This window comes from Apium graveolens, chromosome 5 (genome assembly GCF_009905375.1).
Source record: "Apium graveolens cultivar Ventura chromosome 5, ASM990537v1, whole genome shotgun sequence".
Taxonomy (NCBI): domain Eukaryota; kingdom Viridiplantae; phylum Streptophyta; class Magnoliopsida; order Apiales; family Apiaceae; genus Apium; species Apium graveolens.
The window spans coordinates 159994715-160021992 of NC_133651.1; positions in this window are offsets into that span (position 1 = coordinate 159994715).

The following is a 27278-nucleotide window of genomic DNA, read 5'->3' on the forward strand; positions in this document are numbered from 1 at the left end:
CGGATGCCAGATAAATAGGGGCATATGAGCGCATAGACATGCAACCAGACGTAACCTATATGGAGCAACCAGGAAGGGTTATAAAGTGAAAAGGAACAATTGCTTAGGAAAAGGGTTATCAAACTAGTTAGAGTTTGATGGTAGAACCACAATGTGGGAAAATTTACTCGAGAGTTAGAAAGTGCAATAAGAGAGTATCCCTATTCATTTTCTATTTGATTCCGGGACGGAATCCTTTTAAGGAGGGGAGACTGTAATAACCCCAATTTTTGGAAATTTTTGAAACCCTTATGAATAGTGTTTTTGCTGAATGAGAAAACTTTTCATGCCACACTATGTAGGGGTTCTGTTATGGATATTCTGAGATTTTATTAGTACTTTATATGGTATATAAGTGTATGTAAAGATCGTCAGAATCCAATTCCGAACACTTTAATTTTTCCCGAAAATCTACCAAATACAGAAAGAATTGAGTATAAGGTAATAGAATAAAAAGGATTTAAATTCAAGGATTATAAGAGAGGATCATGAAAGGAATATAATGTATTGAGAAAGGTTAAAGAAACCTAAGTAATAAGATCCCGGGTATGATCCCTCAAACGATAAACGAAAATGAAAGTTAAGCGAACCGTATAACAGATCAGCGGTCATTAGGCAAGCAATTAGGAGTTAATCAAGGAGGTTAGGGATGATGATGTCATCAAACCAACAAGGTGTGGACAAGTGGAAGCATTATGACATGTGCAAGATGACATAAGCATGACAAGGGGTTTTGTTTTGTTGGTTGATTTTGGGCCATGTAAAATTTACCATGGTAAAAAGCTAAAACATTTTCCAAGGCCAAAAAAGAGAAGAAACCAAGCAAATATCATAAAACACAAAAATTAGAAGTTGACTTTCCCATTTCAAGAAGAAAGCTCTCGGCTAAAACAAACCCAGCAACTTCAAACTGCCATATCTCCTTCAATACTTACTCAAAAGTTGTGTTCTATAGCTCGTTGGAAAGGTATTGAGATTTTCTACAACTCTTGTTCACAAGTCTCTTCCAAATAAGCATGGTAAGACCCTCATTTTTACAGTTCTTTAAATCGGACTTTTAGAAACTTCAAAGCCTAACTTTGTGTTCTTGATTTCTTTGGAAAGATCAAGTTTGTAGGAGGCTCCCTAAGGCTTCCTAGCAACTTAACACCTCCCAAGGAAGGTATAAATATTCACACCCTTTAGTAATAAGTTTGAATGTTGAAGTTTGGAGATGGTTTGGATGGATGAGTAGTAATTTGAATGATAAGCATGATTCGAGCTTAATTGTTAAGTAGTTTAGTTGAATTTGGAGATGTTATAATATATGATTGGATTGAGATCCTTGAGCTTATTATGACTGAAATCAGTAGCATTGATGTGTATATTGAGTTGTTGTTGATTGGTAGTTGGATTGATATGATTTGGAATGGTAAAAATTTGGGAAATCGCGTAAACATAGCCGTCGTAATGTCCGATTTACTTTAGACTGCTTTTGTTCATAACATTAGGACCCGAGAACTCCCTTCTAGGTTTTGACCATTGCCATGTTTAGATAGTTCATGTTATGAGATTTGTTTTGATATATAGTTCGTTTGATTCCGATGTACGGTTTAGGAGAAACGACCATTTTAAGTAACGGCGTTTCGCGACCGAACCATTACCCCTCGCCTTACTTTGAAACCTTGGTTGAGGACCTTAAAGGGTTAATTAGTGTATGAAACAATTATGTTAAGTGTGTTAGGAAGCTGGTAAGACACTCGCGAAGGAATCGCCTTAAAACTCGTAATGGTTAAATTATTAAAAATGGTGGAGCCGAGGGTACTCGAGTGACTTAAGAGAATCAGTAAGAGCAAAGCAAGCGTTAGAGTCTAAGTTGGTTAAAGTATAGATTTACAAGTGACTTTGGTTTAATTCCAACTTACTTGTTGTGTATAGGTTACCAGACTCGTCCCGAGCCATTTGTAACCCCCAGTCGCTCAGGCAAGTTTTCTACCCGTTATATTGTTGTTGTGATGTATATGTGTATATGCATGATCTTGTGATAAATACATATTTGTTATTAGCAAATTCTTGCGATATATTGTAGCATGTGATATGGTATATATGCATGCCTGTTTCGTATTCTTGATTTATATATCTGTTGGTTCAAATGCTTATTTGTTGTATAATACCTATGCTAGAGATAAGCGGTATTTGTGTATACCCTTAGTATAGGGGATCAAAAGGTGAACTTTTTCTAAAACCGGGAGGCGAGGCTCCCGAGTATAATATATATTTATATATATATATATATATATATTGATATAGTTTTTAAAACTATTAATCGAATAAGGTTTATTCGATAACTTTATTTTATTTAATGAATATTATTACGAATATTCATTCGAGGGCTTATGACTTCTTTATTTTATTAAATGAATATTATTTTGAATATTCATTCGAGGGCTTATGACTTCTTTATTTTATTAAATGAATATTATTTTGAATATTCATTCGAGGACTTATGACTCCTTTTATTTTATTATTTGAATATTATTTGAATATTCATTCGAGGGCTTATGACTCTTTTATATTATTTATTGAATATTATTTTGAATATTCATTCGAGGGCTTATGACTTCTTTATTTTATTAAATGAATATTATTTTGAATATTCATTCGAGGGCTTATGACTTCTTTATTTTATTAAATGAATATTATTTTGAATATTCATTCGAGGACTTATGACTCCTTTTATTTTATTAATTGAATATTATTTGAATATTCAATCGAGGGCTTATGACTCAGTTTATATTATTTAATGAATATTATTTGAATATTCATTTGAGGATCTAATGACTCCGATTATTTGCTGAGATATGTTCTTTATTTTATTAAAGAATAAGGTGTCGATAATCAAACTTATCTTTGATTATTCAAATAAAGATAGTACTTGCGTATAAGTATATCTTTGGTTATTTAATACTCATTTCAAGTATAAGTTTTAAAACTTCTACTTCAATTATTTTTATAAAGATTATTCTTTATGGGAATATTATTTAAATAATAATATTCAGATATTTTCTAATATATTGGGACTGATTTATTTCATTAAATCAGCATTACTCCAAACACTCTTTAAAGTGTTTTCGAGTCTTCAAAATGATTTTTAAAAGTTAGAGCGGATCCCAAAACTCATTTTTTATATTTAAGATCTTCCTTTTAAAGGGGATTTAAATACTCGTTCAAAACTTGAGGGATCCGGCTCAGTGGTGTATTTTATATTCGCAACGAGGTTGCTGTTTTGAGAAAACATCTTGATTACTTGCCCATCGTTCGGGAAGTAAGTTCATCTATTTGAGTCGGCATAAGCAACATGGGCTCAGTGGGCGTCCATGAAAGTGTAAGTGGCTCAGTGGGAGTCCATCAAATGCATAAGTGGCTGAGTGGCAGTCCAGCATAAGGTCCTATTGCGACCAGGGTGATGACCAGTGGGGAATTCGTCCATCTACTAGTAGAAAAGGTTACTTATTGGTATCTTTGTCTGATCAGCAAGATATCAGGTTTATGCCAAGGTTTTCTCCTTTCCAAATTCATTGGATATTGCAACTCTGTTTATAATTTTCATGACAGAGGTTTTCAAGGAGTGTATGAAATGTATATATATAGGTGTATATATATATCGGGATTTAATGAAGTATCTCGTAACTTCATTATTTATAATGATATTCAAAGATTGAATCTATTCAAATCTTGTCTTGTAGTCTCATCTATGTGATGAACTTTTGAACTGATTATAACTTGAACGGTGGTAGTTCAAGTAATATTTGGAAAAGATATAAGTATATTGGGGTATCTTGTAACTTCATCTTTTAAACTTATATCTAGTATATGATTATCTTATGCATGACAAAGATTTTCAGAAAAATGTTGAGACAAGGTTAGATATATGAGATCACCTTGCAACGATATTTTTATACAGTTATAAACTGGAACTCTGTGTATATTATGCATGGAAGAGGACTTCCAAGATTTTGAAAAGTATATATGTATATATACTGAATATTTTGTGACTTCATCGCATTAAGATATCAAACTTGGTTCATTTCTTTTGACCAAGACTTTCATGAGTACTATGAGAAGGCTCATATATTGTTAATCATTATACATATTATTTTGGTGGGCTTGCTGCTCACCCTTGCTTTCTTCTTTCATCACACAACAACAGATAGAAAAGATGAACAGGACCAAGCTCCCGATTCGCAAGCGGTTAGAAAACGTTCTGCAGTCTTCTGAAAGCGTTGATGCCGCCGTAGCTGAGGTAGGAGCTACCAATAGGCTAGGTTTTCAACTATTGATGAACCAGACTTATGTATAATATGAATTGTAATAATGGCAAGGAATATGTAAATTTATTCAGAACCTTTTTAAGGTGTAACGGTTTATAATTGTGGAATATAAGGACTTGTGTTATTTTTGAGTGTTCATCTCTGAGACTATAACTTGTGGTGTGTGTCTTTATTGTGGGGTCACAGTACAGAGTAGTTGATTTATTATTAAGATTGGGTGTTATTAAGGGAAATGGAACTCGTGACAACCCGGATCCCCGACCCCGGATTTGGGGGTGTTACATCATCCGTCGATGACTTGATTGATCATCCGTCGACTGCTATGTTAAACATCCGTTGATAGTCATTTGATCATCCGTCGAAGCTTTGTTAATCATCCGTTGGTAGCTATTTTGGCACTTGACTTCATTTCACTTATACAGAATTACAAGACATTGCTTATGTACAGTTAATCAACCTATTCTGCATATCTAGTTAAAGTCAACATGACTTATATGCTACTTCAGATTCTATACAAAGGTGCATACAACACTGTGCTACAAACTTATTATTACATAAGCTACTCACTCGATGGATAATAAGTTAATCATCCGTCGGGACTATAATGAGTTATCCGTCGGGACTATAATTCTTATCCGTCGAGTGCTACTTTATTTCACTAAGAAAAATCTACTTAGATGTTTTGTTTAGGTAATCATCAAGTACACAACATATTCACAACATTGCATCAGTTCCCTGGCATCTTGTCTCCAAAGCATCCCATATCTCCTTTGCAGTATTGCAATGAATTATCCTGTTTGACATGACATTATTAATGGCACTATGCAGCAAATGCCTTACCCTTGCATCCTTGGCAATAGATGAGATGTCTTCAGCTGTATACTCACCTTTCTCCTTTGGTATGGTCTTGCTGGTTGATCAGCAACTACAATAGAGAGCTTAGTTGGCTTATGTGGTCCTTCATTAATTCTGTCAAGGTATTCTGGATCTGTAGCTTCCAGAAACATAGCCATCTTCACTTTCCATATGGGATACTCAGAAGGTCTCAGTATGGGAACCCTAATAGTCTCATATCGACTATGGCTTTGAGTGTTTTCAGTTTCTTGAGTTTTGGTGGGCTTGGTTGGAGTTTGTGTTTCTTCAGACATGATTGTTTGGATCTTTACTGTATATGTGTTAACAGAGATGCTCTGATACCACTTTTTAGGTCACACAACACTGTAGAAGGGGGTTGAATATAGTGTTTATACAATCAAATCAATTTAACACAAGTATGTAACAAAGATCAAGTATATTGAATAAACTCTGTTACAATAAGAACTCTTGTTCTCTCTCAGTGATGAACAAATATCACAAAGAGCTGCTAGGTTACAATGTATAATCTTCTCGATAATGATAACACATATGGTGTAAACCCTAAGACTGTGTTTATATAGTACACAGTTACAAGGTAACTTCTAATTGATATGGAATATAATTATGTCTCCTAAAATATATCAATCAGATATCTTCTACAAGTCTTCTAGTCTTCTAGTCTTCTAACTCTTTCCATGCATATCTTCTTTTGTTTTAGTTTCGATCTTCTCCTATAAATCAGCTTCTTTCCTTAACTATAAGTCTTCCTGCACTTAAGTTCTGATATGACCTTAAGTTCTGATATTAAGTTTTGACTTCTAGTAAGTCCTGATTTCCGTAAGTCCTGATATGTCATGTTTGTTAAGATCTGAAAACTAAACATGAATCATATTAGACATGACATCTCAAATATATCTAATATTATGAATAATCCAAAAATACAAAAATATTGAATATTTGATAGTCCCACAATTTTATAAAAAATAATAATGCGGTTTTTGTAGGCTTTGACGTCCCGGTAGGGGCCAGAAAAATCATTTTTCAAGAGACGAAATATTTTCTAAATTAACTAGATGTTCAGAAAATTAATATGGTATACACCATATTATTCAAAATAAGGCCAATTGATCTATTCAAAATATCAACTATTAAAACGAAACTTGGATATTATAACTTTTAATTTAAATCCATTTAACACGTAATAAAATACCCGAAAAATATCCAGAACTACACTGAACAAATATAACACATAACAGATAACCTTTCATGATCAATCATAATTTATAATATCATAATTGTGAAATATATTTGAGATGTCATGTCTAATATGTTTCATGTTTAGTTTTCAGATCTTAACAAACAGGAAATATCAGTACTTACTGGAATCAGTACTTACTGGAATCAGTACTTACTGGAAGTCAGAACTTAAGGATATCAGGACTTAGATTATCAGAAGATAATATCAGAAGATGGATATCAGAACTTAAGTACTGGAGGACTAACAGTTAAGGAAGGAAGCTGATTTACAGGAAAGAAGATCGAGACTAATACAAAAAGAAGATATGCATGGAAAGAGTTAGAGGACTTAAAGAATTTTATAAGATATCTGATTGATATATTTTAGGAGACAGAATTATATTCCATATCAATTAGAAGTTATCTTGTAACTGTGTACTATATAAACACATACATAGGTTTACACTATATGTGTTATCATTATCGAGAAGATCATACATTATAACCTAGCAGCTCTCGTGATATTTGTTCATCACTGAGAGAGAACAGTTCCATTATAACAGATTTTATTATATCGAATATATCTGTTTACTGTTACTTGTGTTCGGAATCGATTTGATTGTATTCTACACTGTATTCAACCCCCTTCTACAGTGTTGTGTGACCTAACAAGTGGTATCAGAGCCTATCTGTTAACACACATACAGTAAAGATCCAAAATAATGATGTCTGAAGAAGCAGAAAATCCAACCAAGCCCGCCAAAACTAAAGAAACTCAAAAGACTCAAATCCACAATCGATATGAGACTATTTGGGTTCCCATACTGAGACCTTCTGAGTACCCCATATGGAAAGTGAAGATGGTTATGTTTCTGTAAGCTACTGATCCAGAATACCTTGACAGAATTAATGAAGGACCGCATAAGCCAACCAAGCTCTCTATTGTAGTTGCAGATCAGCCAGCAAAGACCATACCAAAGAAGAAAAGTGAGTACACAGCTGAAGATATCTCATCCATTGCCAAGGATGCAAAGGTAAGGCATTTGCTACATAGTGCCATTGATAATGTCATGTCAAACAGGGTAATTCACTGCAAGACTACAAAGGAGATATGGGATGCTTTGGAGATAAGATGCCAGGGAACTGATGCAATCAAGAAGAACATGAGGACTATACTCATTCAAGAGTATGAACACTTTGACTCAAAAAGTGATGAGTCATTAACTGACTTATATGACAGGTTTGTCAAACTCTTGAATGATCTGTCACTGGTGGACAAGGAATATGATCTTGAAGATTCAAATCTAAAATTCCTTTTAGCTCTTCCTGAAAGTTGGAATTTGAAGGCTACTATTATAAGAGACAACTATGCTCTTGATGAAACTACTCTTGATGAAATTTATGGTATGCTCAAGACTTATGAACTTGAGATGGATCAAAGAAGCAAGAGACAAGGGAGAAAGTCTATGACAGTTGCTCTTAAGGCTGAGGAGGAATTCCCCAAAGTAGTTGTCTTAAAGAAAGGCAAAGGAAAGGCTCTCATAATAGATTCTGATTCAGAATCATCAAGTACTGATGATGATGATTCAGAAACTAAAAGTTTACCTGAAATAGATGTTGATGAAAAGATGATGAAATTGTGTGCTCTTATGGTGAAGGGTATCACAAAGATAGCCTACAGGAAATTCAGAAGGGGAAAGAAGTTTTTCAAGAAAGGTGGAAGTACTGATAAGAAGGGTTTCAGAAAATCTGAAGGCAGGGGAGGAAAGTCTGACAGAGGAGATTACTCAAATGTCAAATGCTACAATTATGGTGAAAGAGGCCACATATCTCCTGACTGTAAGAAAGGAAAAAGTGACAAAGGCAAAGCACTTGTCACGAAGAAGAAAAGCTGGACAGACACTTCAAATTCTGAAGATGAGGAGAACTATGCATTGATGGCAAATGCTGATGACAGCCCTGAAACTGTTGAATTAAAGGTACCTCAAACAACTTATGCCTTTCATACTGATGATATTACTGAGTTTAGATTATATCTTAAAACCATGTTTATTAGCTACAGAGATCAAACTTTAACATGTGAAAGATTAACTTCTGAAAATCTTGCTTATAAGAAAAGGAATGATTATTTAGAAAAGGAGTTAGTTATGTTCCATCAAACTCAAAAAGAGAGAGATGATGCTTTTTATGTTAGAGATGAATTGATAAAATTAAATAAATCTCTCAAAACTGAGTTAGAAAAAGAAAAAGAGATTATCAGGACTTGGACTAACTCTGGCAGAACAACTCAGAATTTATTAAGTAGTGGAAACTGAAAAGAGGGCTTAGGTTATGGAGATGACAAAAGTGAATAAGGAACTGAACAAATTGAACCAATTGTTGTTAAATAAACTGTTAAGCCAAAGGTAAATCCTGTTAAGTTTGTAGCTAAAACTGTAAAGTCTGATTCTGAAAAGATGAAAGAGTCTGTGACAGAAGTTAAGGAAAAGTCAGCTTCTGACAAATTAGAACAGGATAAACCAGCTGAAGTCAACATAGGCTTAATGAAAAAGAAGCAGCTTAAGCATAAGCTGAAAGAAATAAGGAATGTTAACAAGGTTAAGGCAGCTAGGAAAAATAGGAATGGAAAGGAAGGTGTGAATAAAAGCAATAACTATATGCCTGTTCATAATGCTCCTAGAAAGAAATGTTATAATTGTGCAAACTCTAACCATCTTGCTTCTTTTTGTAGGAAGAATAAGAATATAAACTCTTTACCTCCTAAGTCAGGAGTTAAGAGTCGGTCTGTTAGATTTAAGCCACAAAATCCTTGTCGTCATTGTAGTAGTTTATGGCATTCCATTTATACTTGTGAGGAATATCATTGTTTATACTATGATTATTATCAAATAAAACCTTCTTTGAAGAAAGTTGCTTTAATTCCTTCTAGTGTAAAGTCTGATGCAAAGTCTGATATAAGTTCTGATAAACAGCATGTTAGCATAAACTTTGATATTAAATCCGCTGTAAATGCTAACAAACTTAAAAAGGCCAAAGGATCCAAGCAAGTCTGGGTCCTTAAAACTAACCATTAGTGGGCTTTGTGATTTTAGGGCAACAGGAGAAACATCCTAGTACTGGATAGTGAATGTCCAGGACATATGACTGGAAATAAAGCCCTGCTCTCAGACTTTGTGGAGAAAGTTGGCCCAGAAGTTTCTTATGGAGATGGCAACATGGGAAAAACTCTGGGATATGGCAATATTAATCTTGGGAATGTCATCATTGAATCAGTAGCTCTTATCTCAGGACTTAAATACAATCTGCTGAGTGTGAGTCAAATTTATGATAGAGGTTATCATGTGGATTTCTTTGAAGAACACTGTGAAGTTGTAAACAATTCTACAGGAAAAGTGGTTGTAAAAGGTTACAAGCATGGTAATATTTATGAAGCCAGACTTTCAACAAGTTCTGATGGTTCTACAATCTGTCTGATGAGTAAAGCGTCAATTGAAGAAAGCTGGAATTGGCACAAAAGACTCTCTCATTTAAACTTCAACAACATAAATGAGCTTATAAAGAAAGATCTTGTGAGAGGATTGCCAAAATCAGTATTTGCTCCTGATGGCCTTTGTGATTCATGTCAAAAGGCAAAATAAAGAAAATCTTCTTTCAAGAGCAAAACTGAGTCATCAATTCTTGAGCCTTATCACCTACTGCATGTTGATCTAATTGGTCTAGTCAATGTCATGTCTATTGCAAAGAAGAAATATGCTATGGGTATAATGGATGTGTTCACAAGGTACACCTGGGTGTACTTCTTGCACAAGAAGAATGAAACTGCATTTACTCTAACTGATCATGTCAGACAACTGGATAAGTTGGTCAAAGATTCTGTTAAATTTATAAGAAGTGATAGTGGCACTGAGTTCAAGAATTCAATCATGGAAGAGTTCTACAAAGAGAATGGAATCAAACATGAATTTTATCCACCTAGAACTCCACAGCAAAATGGAGTTATAGAAAGAAAGAACATGACTCTCATTGAAGTTGCACGAACTATGCTTGATGAAGCAAAGCTGCCAACCTACTTTTGGGCTGAAGCTGTGCAGACTGCTTGTTTTACACAGAATGCAACACTCATAAACAAGCATGGATAAACACCATATGAGATGGTGAAGAAAAAGAAGCCAAATCTGAAATACTTTCATGTATTTGGATGTAAGTGTTTTGTTCTTAAGACTCATCCTGAACAGCTGTCAAAATTTGATCTAAAAGCTGATGAAGGAATTTTTGTTGGATATCCACTTTCCACAAAAGCCTTCAGAGTCTACAATTTAAGAACAAGGGTTGTCATGGAATCTATCAATATATCTTTTGATGATAAGAAGATTACCGGACTTGAAGATTTCAATGATCACGGTCAATTGAGATTTAAAAATGAAGACTTAAATTCTGATTCTGTAAATTCTGATGACTTAAACTCTGATCCTGTAAGTACTGATGTCATTGAATATGTGGTAACAACTCCAAAGGAAAATGCACCTATCCAGGGGGAGTAGGCCGAAGATCCTACCACATCTCAAGACTCTAAAGAAGCATCAGAACATGACACTGGCTCTTCAAACTCTGATTCATCTAGTTGTGATGAGTTAAATTCTGATAATTCTGGAAGCTCTGATACTTCAAATCCTGAAGGATCCAAGTCAAATTCTAAAGTCTCAGAGAGCATAACTACAGGGGGAGCATCATAAAATGCTGATGGAGACAGCATGGATCATGGGGGAGGATCCAGTTCTAGAAGTCAACTTCAATCTGCAAGGAAGTGGACCAAATCACATACACTTGACTTAATTATTGGAGATCCTAAAGCAGGTGTCAGAACTAGAACTACAACATCAAATGAATGTCTCTATCATTCTTTTCTATCTCAGACTGAACCAAAGAAAGTGGAAGAAGCTTTTTAAGATGCTGATTGGGTGCAAGCAATGCAGGAAGAGTTAAATGAATTTGAAAGAAGTAAAGTCTGGACCGTAGTGCCAAGACCAAAGAACAGATCAGTTGTTGGCACAAAATGGGTGTTCAGAAATAAAACTGATAGTGATGGCATAATTATAAGGAATAAAGCAAGGCTGGTTGCTAAAGGCTACTCTCAACAGGAGGGTATTGATTATGATGAAACACTTGCACCAGTTGCTAGATTAGAAGCCATAAGGATCTTTTTGGCTTATGCTACTCACAAAAAGTTTAAAGTCTTTCAAATGGATGTGAAAAGTGCTTTTCTTAATGGAGAATTAGAAGAAGAGGTCTATGTTGAACAACCTCCAGGCTTTGTAGATTCAAAATTTCCAAATTATGTCTACAGGCTTGACAACGCACTTTATGGCCTTAAGCAAGCTCCTAGAGCATGGTATGAGACTTTAGCTCAATTCCTTCTAGAAAGTGGATTTCACAGAGGTACAATTGATAAAACACTGTTCTACCTCAACCATGGAAAGGACTTATTTTTGGTACAGATATATGTTGATGATATCATATTTGGTTCTACAAATGCCAAACTCTGTGAGAGGTTTGCAAAGCTAATACAGTCAAGATATCAAATGAGTATGATGGGAGAACTTAGTTATTTTCTGGGCCTTCAAGTCAAGCAGAATGAAGAAGGTACTTTTATCTATCAATCCAAGTACACCAGAAATTTACTGAAGAAGTTTGGAATGAAAGATAGTTCAATGACATCCACTCCCATGGCCACTGCAACCAAGTTAGATAAAGATACTGGTTCACCAGTAGATATTACTAACTACAGAGATTTCAGGCTGATCGAAGAGAACCTCACTTAATAGCTGTGAAAATAATTTTCAAGTATCTTAAGGGTACAACTGATCTGGGATTGTGGTATCTTAGAGAATCAGATTTTAAGCTAATAGGTTACTCAGATGCATATTTTTCAGGATGCAAAATAGACAGGAAAAGCACTAGTGGAAGCTGCCAATTTCTTGCTGTGAAAATAATGTCATGTCTAATATGTTTCATGTTTAGTTTTCAGATCTTAACAAACAGGAAATATCAGTACTTACTGGAATCAGTACTTACTGGAATCAGTACTTACTGGAAGTCAGAACTTAAGGATATCAGGACTTAGATTATTAGAAGATAATATCAGAAGATGGATATCAGAAATTAAGTACTGGAGGACTAACAGTTAAGGAAGGAAGCTGATTTACAGGAAAGAAGATCGAGACTAATACAAAAAGAAGATATGCATGGAAAGAGTTAGAGGACTTAAAGAATTGTATAAGATATCTGATTGATATATTTTAGGAGACAGAATTATATTCCATATCAATTAGAAGTTATCTTGTAACTGTGTACTATATAAACACAGACATAGGTTTACACTATATGTGTTATCATTATCGAGAAGATCATACATTGTAATCTAGTAGCTCTCCTGATATTTGTTCATCACTGAGAGATAGAACAGTTCCATTATAACAGAGTTTATTATATCGAATATATCTGTTTACTGTTACTTGTGTTCGAAATCGATTTGATTTGATTCTACACTGTATTCAACCCCCTTCTACAGTATTGTGTGACCTAACAATAATTTATAATATCATAATTCATATAATTAATCATTTCATATGACATTAAAAAGTCATAATTTCCTAGTTGTTACAAAGGAGCTTTTCATGAGGCATATCTTAAACCTATCAAAGGTGTGGCTACATCTGTTCAAGTACCAAGAAACGCAGACACTTGCTAATCCCAAAACAATGTGTCATGAAGAACAAAAAGAAAATGATGGTGATTATGCCTGAGCTAAAGACTAAGAAGAACAAGACTGTTAAGGATCTTGAGATGATCAATATTTTGGGGAGATACTTGAGGAATTCCGATGATATGCTTCCAAAGACTGATATAAATGTAAGAGAATATGACAAGGATGATGATGAGAAAAAGAAAGATGAACATAAATCTTTTGGCTTAAATCCAAGTCAATCTAGCAAGAGCAGTAATAGTCAGAAAGATGCTGCAAACAAGAGAGATGAGAAGAAAGGGATAGATGAAGACATGAAGAAAAAAAGTGGAAGAGATGGGAAATATAGTAAGAAAACACGAGTAATCCATAAATCTACAACTCTGTAAACCTCAAAACAAAACCCTAGACAAACAAAAACTTAAACCATCCAAACCTCCAAGCCTAAATACCTTTACAAACTCACATCCAACTTTCTACGTAAAATATCTATCTTAGCCAACCAAACCTTTTTGAAGAAATTAAGTAAACCTTCATCATGCAAACCACCATCTAAAACACACTTGAAGTCTACTGAAAGAAAATCAAATAAAACAAAGGTTGAAATGGGTGCATTATGGAACTACTTTAATCAAGAAGATTTTCTAGCAATTTTAGAAGAAATTTTAGAAAATGACTACAACAATCAACTAGATGAAGAAATAGTCAAAGTCTGTGTGGAAACTCTAGGAGGGTGAAAATTTACTTCAAAGATAGCACATTCAACTTACTCAATAAAGAAGTAATTAAAAATTACTCAATAGTAGAACATCAATGAGTGATTAGTCTGATGATTAATGAGGATGTTTTTACAAGACTGAGGAAGGTTGAGCTAGCTAGAAGGTTGAAAGAAATAAATGAAAGAAATGCAAGGAAGAAGGTTGAGGGGGAAGCAAATGCTATTATAAAGGATAAGGAGATGGAGATGTTTGAGAAGAGATCAAATGAGCTGAAAGCTAGAGGATTGAGTAGAGCTTCTACATAAGGTGCATTTCTTAATGTCAAGACTCACGAATTCGCAAGGTATAGGTTCAAGTATCTTGACAGTTACTCAGTAAATGAATGTCTAAAGCTTGTGAAAGCACTCAGAGGTATTCAGATCATTGAAGAATTAGAGTTTCTTTTTAGACTCAAGGATTTAATTAGATCTCATCCTGGTTATGAAGACTCTAGCTAATTCTGTAAACTTAAATCTCGTTGTAACTGTTAAGAAACATTTATATATAAAAGTCTATATCTTTGTATTTCTGTTTGTCTCTCAAATTTTAGCTTGGGATTAGTCTTATTATCAGGCATGAATTTGTGACAAGTAATCTTTTCACAAATTAAGGGAGATTGTTGTGCAAGACATGCCTTTACATAACAAGACTAAGTCACTCTGAAAATCCCAAGATTTAGTTGACTTGTAATTTTATGCATTCTATAATGATGTTTCTCGAGTATACAAAAATGTCCATATAGACTAGACTGGAGTATTTTTCAGTAAACATCCAACAAGCTACTAAATAAATCTCTAGAAGAAGATCAAACCTGATCATGTCTCTGAATAAAGATAAACTACTTGGTGAAAAATAATGTTGTGGATTGAAAACTGTTCTAAGTCAAATGTCAAGAAGTCACATATCAAGTTATATCGAGAAGTCTATCGAGAAGTCAGATAATCCTATAGAGAAGTCATTCTTCTTGTAGATAAGTCGTTCTACTTGTAGAGATATTATTATACTTGTAGAGATGTCACTCTACTTGTAGAGAAGTCAAAAATATAAGTAAATAAGTGGAGATATGAACAAGTCAAAAATATATGTAGAGAAGTAGAGATATCGATAAGTCAAAAGTATACATAGAGAAGTGGAGAATCAACAAGTCAAAACTGAATGTAGAGAAGTGGAGATATCGACAAGTCAAAACTGTATGTAAAGAACTGGAGATATCGAAAAGTCAAACTGCATATAGAGAACTAGAGATGCTGACAAGTCAAACTGCTTATAGAGAACTGAATATATCGACAAGTCAAAATGCATATAGAGAACTAGAGATATTGACAAGTCATAACTCTTGTGGAGAAGTGGAGATTTGGATAAGTCATTCCACATGTCGATATAAAACATCTCTCTACAGTAGTGCAGATCTCGATAACAGCTTAAATTACAGAATGCAACCAACTTGAAGATTCATAATTATCAGTCAACAAACTATTTTATCACTGAAATAGAAAGTCTACAAACGCAGCTTGAGGAGTGCAAGATCAAGGGCCAAAATGAACATGACAAAGGAGGGTCACATACCTAGAATATTATATGCAGATTTTGTGACTTAAAATGGATATAGACAAAAGGTCTTTAGAAAACATGTTAGTCTATTTTAGTGCAAGTTCTGTAAATTATGAATGTTGATCTATAGAACATGTCATTGGTTCTTAGTTTAGGGTAACAAAAAACAGATCTAGAATTTTTGTATTCTCTCAAGAAGTAGTTATATTCTGACTTATTCAAGAACACAGATTTGTAGCATAACTAATTTAATTTTAATATAAATCAAGTGAGTTTTTTATAATTATGTTTCTATCTTTACAGTTATTTAATTATCACTACAATTAATTAGTCAGTCGATTTCAAGTAGCCAAACATTCAACTTGATTATCTTGAAAACATTCAAACATAGTTTTTAAGTAAGTAAAAAAACACATTCACCCCCTTGTGTGCATTTCATACCTAACAACTTATGGCTATCATAAGTAGATAACTTGACCTTAAGAGAATAACATTCAGACATCCCACAAGTTATCAATCACCTTCTGATTTCTTTTTGAACCATAAGTGATCAGATTATAAAGAAACACTAACCAACAAACAGAACATGTGAGCTGAGGGAAACAGTAATCCTCCTTAAGCCATAAAAACTGGTCCTTGATTCTAAGCCATAAACACTTATTATCTTCTTGAAAGACACTATTGATCCAATTGAATATTTGTACTTGCCTTATGAAATTATTTCACAAACCAATGGAGTTAACTGTGAAGTCCTTACACTACGCCATATATGCACTTATGAAACTTTTCGAAAGTGTTGCAACAACCTAAAAAGTAGAAACAACAACACTTTTCAGGGGTTGCATTTTTTGTCGTTGCCGTAGTAACCTGCAGCAACACTACTGCAACTACGAAAACACTTGTTAATCCATTGTCGTAACATCTTAAGACATCATCGAACATGGCCTACAGCTATACTGGAAAGTGTTGTCGTAGAGTCTTAAAATATTATGAAAGAGTGAGAGGCCCACATGAGGTCTAATATGTAGGGTCCACACTATATAATACATGTTGTAACACTTTTATAATTAAAATTTAGTAAACACTATTTGTTAATATTTATTTCCACAAATAAGAGACATGCTCATTTTATAAATTTCAAACAATAAGTAAAAACCGAATGTATGAAATATAAATAAACTTGTACCAGTGAGATGGAAATTATTCTATAATTTTATAAGAGTTAAAATAAACTTGAACTAGAGAGATGGGCATTCTTCTTTTTAATCTTGTTAGAGACTAAATTATACAAATGATAGGCAAGATATTTAATTGAAGCCAAAGTAAAACGCAATCATCTTAATGGAAGTCATGTTGAATTGCAAAGAAAATGATGTCCTCCACATGACCTTTTTCCACTAATCAAAGCCACTTCCACTAATCTCTATTATCTTTTGCATTTAACCAATAATAAAGCTCATCATATGTAGTAATATTCAACTATCTCATAGTCTAATTAATGTGACTCAATCTTTCTATAATTTATGTTTTTCTACACAAACTTGGAGTTATAAACTCAGCTCGTGCACAAACATTTTGAGCTCTCCGAAGTTTTATTAAGTCAGTCATTCCTATTGCTTTTCTTACGCATTATCAGTCACGTCCAGTCTCGTCATACAAAAATTATTAGATTTAAGTCATATATTTCTTTTTTACAAGTAAAAAAAAAAGGTAAAGAAAGTGTACCCTTTATGAATTTCTCAGGGTTAATATCAACTCATAAACTTACCTGCTTCTAACTACCTTCATACATAAAATTATATTTCAAATCCCCTGATGGAAAATCTTTAACAATAACAAAAATACAGCTATATAGCATGTTGATTGGTAGTCCAGAGGAATTCTTGATAATCGATTGAGAAGGCATCTTACATATATTGGTGTAGATATTAACAAATGCAAGTAATATACAATTACGGTTTACAAGCCCTGCAATTATAATAGATTGATGAGAGAGTTTTTTTCTAAGCTTTTCATATAATGAAAAAAAAATATAAAAGGAATAATAGATTTAAGAGAAGGCAATGAGGATAGAGTGGAGAATTAAGACCATAGTTTGCAAGCATAGGAGAATTTAAAGCAGAGAAAACAAATCAACTACTTAGAGGGACAAACTTAAATCATCCAACTATTAGTAGCAGTATTTCAAAAGAATGCTCAGGCTTTAGCTCAGTAAAATATTGAAAAAGGCTACATAGAATAGATGAAAAATACAAATATTGCTTTTAGAAAAAGACTGAAGTCAGGGAAACAAGTGTAAACAACATAAAAACATGTAGGTGAGCGAAGCACAAATCTGCCCTGCAAAAATACAGCCTATCAGGCAAGGCAGGTAGGGACGAACAAAAAACCGATTAAACCGCAAAACTGACCCAACCTGCCCCTTATTTCGGCCAATGAGCTGAACTACTCAAAACCCAAAATTTAATTGATTTAATTTTTGATCAACCCGAATATAATGAGTTGGGTCAAAATTTAAAAAATTAAACCCTTACTAACCTAACCCAAACCGATTAATAATTATAGTATTAATATTTGAAATTTTAATTTATATATTTATTGTATTAATTAATATATTCAAACTAAATATTATTATTTTACGGATAACACACCATAAGTTATTGACTTTAAACTAGAAGAGTACACGGTATGTATAGTATCCAATAATATTTATCTTCCGTTAAATTATGGAGAACTACTACTTTAATTCAACATTTGGTTAAATTAATTTAAAGTTTTAGCTTCTAAGAACTATTTAAATAATTTTATCCAAGTTTTAACTCAAACCAACCCGACTCAACCCGGCCCAACGTATAAAGGGTAGGGCTGGGTTAAAAATATTTTTTTTGCTTAACGGGATAATTTTTTTAAAAAATCGAATTAATTGGGTTGGTTCGATTTATTACCCCTAACCCGGACAACCCGACCCGCGTTCACCCCTAAAGGCAAGCATCTGCAAAGCATGGTACAATTTTTTAGTGCAAAATATAATTCCATTTTTAAGAAAGTCATATCATCCTGTTAGATGTGATTATACTTTAACATATTAAAAGAAATAAAATAGAAAAATACAGGCAGATGCACACGTAGATGCAAAAGGGGTTAACTAATAATTTCACCTTCATATCAAAGCACATCAGAAACGTTTGGAGCAAGAATTTCTTGACGAGTGCATCATGGATGGGGAGAAAATCACCCATTTGATTTTCACAAAAAACTAATGAAACGGGCTCCTATTAAGATTGGAAATACTATTTTATTCATGAATTAAAATATTCTTAAATTTGAAACACAAGTCGGTAATTATTTTATTAATTATACTACAATGAATGTAAATTTACCTTGTAAATTTGCACTTTGAGGATTTGCTCCAACTAATAATTCTCCAGGAAGATTGGCTCCTATAAATTCACATCTTCCCTATGCAAGAAAAAAATCATCTGAGGTGCTAATCCATATTATACAAAGCACATATTGGGTCTGTTATTTATACCTCTTCGATACCAATTAACAGGGTTCTCACCTATTTATTAACCAACCTATTAGTTTCACAAAAGAAAACAAGGCAGATCATTGTTAACAATTTAATAAATTTAACAGTAACTAGTAACCGTACACGACCAATTAAAAAATTGACAAACATTTGACATGAACATACTGTGGAAACTATTTAGCATATAAACAATGAAGATTGAATAAAAATATTTCATAGAATTTGAAACAAAATCAAACTCGAACTGGACACGAATCAATGCTTCACCTTGAATGCCAAATTAGTCCTCGTGAACAGCTTCAATTGATCCTTTAAATCTTGAAGAACCCTATGCAATTGAAACCTTCAATAGAAACCCAAATCAGAGAAGCCCATTAATATTCAAATCCAACTAGAGAAATCCTGAAAACCCCAAATCTTAATTTTGAGACAAGACAGAGTGGCCATTTTTTGAGTGAGTGAGTTTGAGATGTGAGAGAAAATCACTAGAGCGACCATTTTAATATATAATTTTAAATATTAAAATATTTTATCACCATCTTCTTTCTACTTCCACCACCTGTCACCCTCAACCACCTGCCGACCTTCATTTACGGCCACCACCAGAAAATTACCACCATCAACTATAAAATCACCACCGTCTAATCAAAAATCACCACCGGAAGATCAAAAATTACTACCGGAAAATAAAAAATCATCACCGGCAATAGAAAATCACCAGAATCGGCTACTATTTCTGCCTACCGGATCCAGCCACTAGCTTAATTTATCAACATCAATCACCAACATAATAACAACAATCACCAAATTTAATTATAAAATACTGCATTTAAACTATAACCACCACATCACCACCATCATATAAAAGTCTAAATATTTAACGAATCACTAACTACAACCCAAAATCTCCTAAAACTGAACATAAATCAATAAAAATTGTGAAAACCACCAATTTTTATAAAAGAAAAATTATAAGGGGAAGAAGTTGGAAATTAATCACAAAAATCACATAAATCTTCATCACAAAAATCATAAAAATCTTCACCGTCATTGTATATTGATCAGATTTAAACAAAAATTAAGTAGATCAACGGTCGTGTCTCCGTTGTCGATGAGGTGGAGGTCGTGTAAGGAAAAAATAGATCTTGTGATTTTCCGACAACGCCGGTGGCCGGCGGTCGACGACAGGCAGCGAGAAGCATCGAGGGAGGTATAGGTGTCATGGTAGGTGGGTGAGTTAGGTACAAGTATTGTGGTATTGTGCGTATAGATTGTATGAATATAAAAAAGAGAGGATGAGAGAGAGAATGGAGTCAGAGAGAGAGAGAGAATGGAGTCAGAGAGAGAGAGTGACGGGTTGAGGGTGGGGTAGGGGAGTTGGACGAAAATGGGTGAAGATGATAGATTAGAAAAAGTTAAATATTAAATGGATGGTTGTGATTCAAGTTGGGAATAAAACTTGTATGGCTGATATTAGATCTCAGATCTCATATTAATAGGGGTTCTCATCTGAGTAAGAGCCTGTATATGTGTGTGTGTGTGTGTTTTACCTTTTTAATAGTTTTTTGTTATTTTTAAATTATTAAAAAATATAATATTTTAATAAAAATATCATAATTAACTTTAATAGTTTAAATTACATATATTTTTCCAGTAACAAAATATAAATTATCTTTATATAGGCTACAATTACATCATGTTTCCTCTACGGCAACATAAAAAAGCAGGGTTGCGGTAGACCAAATTTATAGAGCTATTGTAATGTTTTTATTTGGACCACCAAGCTTGGGTGTTGCAGAGGTGCATCTATGGCATAGTGTTACATGCAAAAATGAGAGCACATCACTTAAAACACCTTCTATTTTTCAGAAGAAGTTGCTAAAGCTCAGTTTTGATCAAATTCTCATCTAAATGTCTAAATTTCTTTATAATCAAGAAGCTCAACTTGTTTGAGTTGCTTGCATTAAAATTAGCAATAAATTTCTTTCATTGCTAAGCCATGCTTTCATAATACACAGTGTTTGCATTGTGCTTTCCAACTCTGAACCCTCATTCAGTTTTGGTTCGAGGCTACATGATGAGGTAGATGTAACGACCGGGAAATTTACGTTATATTATATCATATTTATAATAAAATATGTGTATTAATATGTCATTTATATGTGATTAAATGTGTTGAGTCATTAAACCTTAACTGCTATGTGTTATGTGTTATCTGTTTTGATCCAAACGTGTTTTGGATATTTATTGAGTATTTTATTGTAAGTTATATATCTTATATCAAAACCCGTACAGCTCAAAACAATGATTTTAAAAGCCCGTATTTCAAACAAAATCATTGGCCCTATTTTGCCGAAAATGCCCTATACCATATCGTTATTCTGAACCCCTAGACGTTTTACAAATTGACCTTTTTCGCGAAAAATGACTTTTCCGGACCCCTTCGGGTACCAAAAACCCCACAAAAATCACATTTTTATTTTTATATGATCATGAAATTATCATATGCCATTTTTCTTTGCATTTTTGTAATATTCACAATTTTTGAGAGTTTTTAGCATTTATTTTGTATTTATTAAATATTTAAAAATTCAATATTAATACCCAAAAATTATAAAAATTGGGGCCAAATATTTTTATTAGGAGTGTATTTAGCCCCTTAATTTTATTTAGGGGTATTATTTTACATAGTATAAATAGCTGATTTTTCAGTAATTAATTATTAATTAATTATAAAAAATCAGAAAATAAACAGAAAATTAAGAATTGGGGGATTAGGGTTTGTTGGTGAAGAACAGGGCAGAAATTCAAGCAAGGATTTGAAGGTGATTCTGTTAACCAAATCGGACATGTAAGTATCCGTTTTGAAGCCTGTGATTCGTAGTTTTCGATTATGTAATCAATTTTACTGTTGGATTTCTTGATTTTAATTCGTAATTTCGAGTTTAGTTCTTGAATTCGGGTTTTCCAAATCGTTAGTTGTTTGATGTTATTGTTGTTGGGGATGATTAGATCGTCAAAAACCGAGTTGATTAACCCCGGTTTCGACTGTTGTTGCTTCGGGTTTTGTCTCGCCGGAAAGCGGCATCGCCGCTGCTGTTCTAGGTTCTGCCGGCGTCGGGCTCGTCGAGGACGAAGGGGTAACAGCAGAGGGACATCGTCTGTGTTACTGTGCATCAGGAACGAGGAAGAATCAGACTGGAATCACGGCGTTTGGCCGTGTTTTCTCGCCGGAACGATCACCGGCGGCGGAGCCGCGGTGATGTTCTTCGTGACCCGATAACCCGGAGTCGACCCGGTTCGCAACCCTAACCCTGTTTCTGTGTTGTGTTTCTGATATTTTAATATTTATTCTATTTTCTAAAAATCAGGAAATTAGTTTTAGCAATTCTAAAAATTAAATAAAAATTAGTTTAAATTCTAGAAAAAAAATCTTATAATTAATTTCTAAATTATTTTATTAAATTATAAATTTAAATTTAATTATTTAATTAATTATTTAATTATTTATCTAATTATTTATTAGTTATCTAATTAATAATTAGGTAATTAATTAATAATTAGGTAATTAATTAATAAATATGAATTAAAAATAATTAAATAATATGATTAATAAATCGATAATTAGTTAATATTGCGAGTAGTGATTCGATAATGAGAATTATTATTCGAGAAATAATTATTCGAAAAATATCGTAATAATTAGTTGTATCGTATAATTAAATACGGATAATCGATTGAATCGTATAAATTGTAATAATAATCTTAATAATTCAATAATTATACGAGAAAGGTGAATGATTCGTATTTATACGAGTAATTGATTGTTGAGTTGGATTATGATTCAAATAATGACTCATTTATTCAATAATTAACGTACTAGTTAATGATATCGATTATTTATTTATAAGTAATCGATCTAATCGAATAAATAACGCTGAGTTGTAAATATTTGTAATGAATTGTGATTAATCCTAATAATTTGGGATTAATTATTTTAAATTATTAAATAATTATTTATTAATTATTTATTAGATATTTATTTATTAAATATTTAAAAAGTGATTAATTATTTCGATAATTAGTCACATAATTTTCAATAAATCATAACTTGTTCATTTTAACTCCAAAAATTATAAAAAAATTATTTTTGACTTTGATTTTTCTTAAATAATTATTTAAAAATTATTTTTGGTTTTAATAATTTGCAATAATTATTTATATTGAATAATAAATTGAATTATCAGTGTTTAATTGATAATAATTCAACCGTTAGTCCGATTGGAGCGAAACAAAAGCCTGTTGACTCAAAAAAATGAATTCTTTTCACTAAAAATAATATGAAGACCTAATTTCTTCTCGAAATTAGTTGAATTTATTGATTGCTTGATTATCAGTCAAAATGCGTGCCGAGACGAGTTCGAAAAATTCCGGAAAAATGGGAACTGAAGCAAAAGGTGATCAATGGAGCAAACAGCGAGTCGATTTCGATTCTAAAAATTATTGTAACAATAAAAACGATTATGTGCTTATGTGCTTATGTGTATTATGGGATTAATCGAGTCTTACTTGCTTATATGTAACATTCGAGTCGGTTATAAGCGTATGGGTAGATAGTAGGAACAAAATGAAGTCGATTTAAGGTGCAACCGAAGTACAGAATGAATTAACCAGTTTATTTTGCTAACAGAAACTAAGCCAGCAAGGCAGGTCAAGTAAGGAATAGACGGAAGTGATTTAATTGCAGTAAGTCGCACAGAAGGCAAGTTTCTCTTCTATTCTATTTTTCAGAATAGTGATATTCTCTTCAGATTATTATTACAATTACACTCTTTTAAGTCTCTTATTCATATTTTATTTCATTTCTTAATTTATTCTTTTCATTTGAATTCATTATTCATATTCCAATTATTATTCACAATTATTGATATATTCTGGTGATTGGAATATATCAAAGTATACCGATTGTTCCGGTTGCTATTCCAGGAACTGGATAACATTACTTTTGGGGATTAAGTCTACTTAATACTAAGGACCGGGACATAACCGGATCCTTGAGATGGGTCGTAGTGCCTGGGTGCCCGACGGGATCTATATAGTGAGATATAGATCTGCACTGTATCCTGGCTGATCAGCAGGGTATAGCTGCGAACTTGAGTCCAGTTTAGTTTGTTTGCATTCGCCAGTAATGGCCTTCTTTTTATTCTTATGAGGTTATATCTTTGCAGATAAACCTGGGTTACGGATTCAGTTATATTGCTTTAACATTGTGTATATTTTGTAGACTTGTTGAGCAATTTTTGGCTCACCCTTTTTTGTTGTTATTCACCTTATTGTTTCAGTTAAGAAGGAATATGACGTCAGGACACGAGTGGTAAAGAAGCGGGTCAAGCCTCGGGATCCTCTTATACCCAAGGTGTTGATCCCAATCCAGGAAGAAAGTTTTGAGTTGCCCGAGCAGGTGGAGTGTTGATAGATAGTATGTGTGTTTGAATAAAAGCTGAACTTAGTTTAAAATGAGTTAGACAATGGTTTGTAATAAAGAAAGTTGTGAGATTTTAAATGTTGGTTTGTAATAAAAGTAGTTAGTGGTTCTTGTTTTCATACTTCAACCTAAAAAGGTCCTGGTTAGTGTTAAAGGGGTTTGGTTTCATTTCTTTAATATTTATTAATAAGCTTGTACAGGTGTTAGGAATATGTGTATTAGTTTGATGATAAGTTAAGCAAAACACTTAAGTAGAAATCTAGTATTTGTAGCCTCAACGGATAAGACCATCTTGGCTATCCGTTGAAGGAGTAGCCTTACTTAGCAATAAGTTTGGTATTGTAGCACATTTCACTCTCTGGTTTCAAGCTGTAATACTTAGATGTTGTTAGGAAATAATCAGTCATGTTGACTACTAGTGGATTTACAAATAGGAGGGTTAATTGTAAATATTTCATGCCTTGTAATTTTGTATAAGTGAAGAAGTGTCAACGGATATTGAAGACCTTCAACGGATAAGAAACAAAGCTTCAACGGATGTCTCTAATGCTTCAACGGATAAATATCCATCAACGGATAAGTGCTTCAACGGATAAAGCTTCAACTGCTAGAGCATCAACGGATAAAGCCATCAACGGATGAAAGCTTCAACGGATGCTCAGTCTCATAGCAGTTGATAGTGACAGTTAACAAAGCTGACAGAGGCACATGGATTGACAGAGATGTGGTAGCCTATTTCAGGAACAGCAGAAAAAGCAGCCGTTTTTAGTCTGGTTCAAAATGGAAAGTCAACAGATAATTCCATATTACACTGGATAAAAATGGAATAGAAACAAGTGGAGAACTATTGTCTTATTGTACTTTATCTTTGTCTTCACTTGTAAACTTGGTGATATATAAACCAAGTAGTAGCTAGTAATTAGATATGAATTTTCCCTGAGCTGTTTAGAAATATCAAGAGAGAAAATCATCTAGTTTGTACTAGGAAGCAGCTGTGATTTAATTTTGAATCACAGATTTTCTGAAATAACACATCTCTGGTGGAACAATAAATCCACCAGAAAAGTTTTTAAGTTCTTTGTGTTCATTACATTTGTGTTTGAATATATATCTGTCTGCATCAGCTCCAAGCAATTCACACATATTTGATCACTCAAACACTTAGCCTTACAAACTGCTCAAAACTTGAAAAAGTTTTGAGATTTACATTCAACCCCCCTTCTGTAAATCTCATTGTTAGTCCACTGGGAATAACAATTGGTATCAGAGCAAGCTCTTAACATATAAAGAGTTTAAAGATCTATTCTGCTAACATCATGAGTGCACAGAAGAACTCTCCTGTTACCATCATGAATAGGAAGGATATTGGTGTAAAGATTCCAGTCCTGGAAAAGGATAATTATCATCACTGGAAAGTGAAGATGCATTTACATCTTCTTTCTCAAGATGAAAGCTATATCAACTGTATTGAAAATGGTCCTCACATCCCTCACAAGGTAGCCACAGCTGCTACTGCAACAGTTGTTGTTGGACAGTCTATTCCCAAGCCAAGAGCAGAATGGACTATTGAAGACATGGAAGAAATCCGCAAGGATAAGAGAGCCATGAACATTTTGTTTAATGGCTTAGATCAAGATATGTTTGACAATATCATCAATTGCCAAACTGCAAAGGAAGTTTGGGACACTGTACAAATCATCTGTGAAGGTACTGAGCAGGTCAGAGAGAACAAAATGCAGCTTCTTATTCAACAGTATGAATATTTCACTTTGAAGAAGGTGAATCATTAAATGATACCTTCAACAGGTTTCAGATACTGTTGAATGGATTGAAGCTGTATGGTAGAGTGTACCAAGTCAAGGATTCCAACTTAAAATTTCTTAGGTCTCTGCCAAAGGAATGGAAGCCCATGACTGTCTCTTTGAGAAACTCTCAAGATTATAAGAACTTCACACTTGAAAGATTATATGGAATTTTGAAGACTTATGAACTTGAAATGGAGCAGGATGAGCTGTTGGAAAGGGGAAAGAGAAAAGGAGGAACAATTGCTCTTGTAGCTGACTGTGAGAAGATGGAAGCTAGGAATGAGGAGAAGACAATGCCAAGTCTCAAAATTGGCACAAGCAAATCAGAATCAAGCAAGGGTAAAGAGCAAGTTGCTGAGGATGAAGACAATTCCAGTCAGGATGAATCTGATGATATTGAAGAACATTTGGCATTTCTGTCCAGGAGGTTTGCAAAGATGAAGTTCAGGAAAAACATAAAATTCACTAAGCCAAACAAGAACATGGTGGACAAATCAAAGTTCAAATGTTACAACTATGGCATTAGTGGACACTTTGCAAATGAGTGTAGGAAGCCAAATTCTGAGAAAAAGAAATTTGAGCAAGTTGATTACAAAAAGAAGTATTTTGATTTGCTCAAACAAAAGGAAAGAGCATTCCTCACTCAAGATGATTGGGTAGCAGATGGGGTAAATGAAGATGATGATGTGAAATATGTCAACCTAGCCCTGATGGCTAATTCTGATGAAAATGAAACTAGTTCATCAAGCCACCAGGTAATTACTACAGATTTCTCTCAGCTTTCTAAACATGAATGCAATGAAGCCATAAATGATATGACCAATGAATTATATCATTTGCGTGTTTCCCTTAAATCTCTAGCAAAAGAAAACACTAGGATCAAGGAGAATAACTTGTTTTTAAGTGATAGGAATGCTGTGTTAGAGGATCAGGTAATTGAGCTTGAAAAGATAAAACTTAAATGC